This window comes from Ursus americanus, chromosome 28, assembly GCF_024610735.1.
Source record: "Ursus americanus isolate L20-20 chromosome 28, mUrsAme1.1.p, whole genome shotgun sequence".
Taxonomy (NCBI): Eukaryota; Metazoa; Chordata; class Mammalia; order Carnivora; family Ursidae; genus Ursus; species Ursus americanus.
Genome location: NC_142154.1, coordinates 23,423,037 through 23,424,914, shown reverse-complemented (window position 1 = coordinate 23,424,914; position 1,878 = coordinate 23,423,037). Strand labels below are relative to the sequence as shown.

The following is a 1,878-nucleotide window of genomic DNA, read 5'->3' as shown; positions in this document are numbered from 1 at the left end:
TACAACATTATGAAGTGACTTGTACTCTTTAATATGGCTACTTTTATGTTGGGTGAATTTCACCTTGATTTAAAAAAACTTTGAAAAGAAACCACAGATTCAGTATGCAAAACATAGTACTTCCAAGTAATATGAGAACAGACTCATTTGGTCTTCATTGTCTCAGACCACGTCCGTCCTCTCCACTTCACCTCAGCACTAGGTTGTGCCTTTTCTTGGTTAAAAAATAATCCAATAAAACTTGTTCCACTATCAGCAAATTAGGATTAAAAACAAATAATACAAGTTTCACTTAGTTTCACTGACACTGGCTTGATTTTAAATTACAATGATTGTGGCTAAGGTTTCAGTGGATTCAAGATGACAATATAGGAGTCAGCTGCTCTGCTCTCCATGACCCTGAAGATGCAGGAGTACCTGATCCTCAAGGTACTTCCTACCAAACACTGAATAAATGCCTTTGGGCTGCTCAAAAAAACATCGACCTGGAGATGAGTCACATCCTTATGGTGGTGGCCGAGCTGAAGAAGACCTTGAGCAGCTGCCCCGCCGAGAACTCCATGGTCAGCCTTCTAGATGACGCAGAGGAGAGGTTGAGCGTCCTCAAGAGGAAGGTGGTGGAGGCCATCCAGATGGAGGATGAGCTGTGCAAGCGCAGGATCGAGCAACTCAAGGAGTAGCAGCAACCAGCCCGCGGCAGACAGCTTGTGTAAGAGGAAGCGCATGGACCTGTTGCGCCGGGGCTACTAAAACGCGGCAGTGAAGCTGGTACGCCAGAGTGGCATGAAGAGCTGCCTGGAGTTTAGCCTAAGTATTCAGGAGTTCACTGAACTCATCCGGCAGAACTAGGGACGTGCCATTCGGATGCCATGAGACGTGCAAGAGAGCACTTTGGTCAGGCTTAAGGGAGCCAGCTGGCCAAGGTGCACCAGGTCATGGCCATGCTCGCCTTCCCGCCAGACACACACATCTGGCCCTCCAAGGACCTGCTAGACCCAGCCCGCTGGCAGATGCTGAGCCAGCAGCTCTGGCACAACTACTGGCTGTACCAGCTGGGGAAAAACTCTGTGTTCACCCTGTAGGCCGGCCTCTCGGCCATAAAGACATCACAGTGCTCCAAGGAGGACGTCAGCTCCAAGAGCCCTGATTGGCCTGTGTGCAGCCACTCCCTGAACTAGCAGCACAGCCCCTGCCCATGGCCCACTGCACCAATTCCCACCTGCTCTGCAAGATTTCGGGGGACGAGATGATTGTAAACAACCGGCCCCTGAGACTGCCCAACAGCTACAGCTACGGCTACAACTCTCTTGCCATTTGTCAAGATGACAAAGCCATTTGTCGAGAACCAAAGACGTGTTTCACTTCTCACAAGCCCAGAAGGTATACATCATGCAGGCAGAGCCCCCCGCCGCGCGCCCTAGCCCTTGCGCCCCCGCCTGCCTGTGTTCCTGATTTCGGCGACTAAAGATCACTGAGCGGCAACAGGTACCCCTAGGAAGAAAGGAGTGGGATGCTGCACATCTGTGCTTGGAGACAGTGTTTCCGCTGGTAGGATTCCAAAACACCTGTGAGCTACTTCACGCCTTCCCTTGAAGAGAGACTTTCACGCCCCAGGAGCTTCAGCCGCTTTGGAAACAGGAGTCAGTTATTTCCCGCTCCCTCGGCCTTGGTGTCCTCTCTCCCTCGGTCCCTCCCTCCCACCTCCCAGCAGCAGGGAGGGGCGGCAGCCACAGCCCCACTAGCCTGCGGGGGTGGAGGCACCGCGCGGGGTTGTGGTCTCAGAACCCTGCCTGTAGGGCTGGCTTAGGGTGTGCTAGGTCCAACGTCCTGTCATTCGTGCCACCTTATTTCCTGCTTGAGAATGTATTCACGTGGAAA

The 1,878-nt window shown here is 52.5% G+C and overlaps 1 pseudogene; it reads left to right on the top strand.

Annotated features, from left to right (window-relative positions):
- Positions 1 to 360: 360 nt before the first annotated feature.
- Positions 361 to 1,452, top strand: LOC123790810 (E3 ubiquitin-protein transferase MAEA-like; annotated as a pseudogene).
- Positions 1,453 to 1,878: the final 426 nt, after the last annotated feature.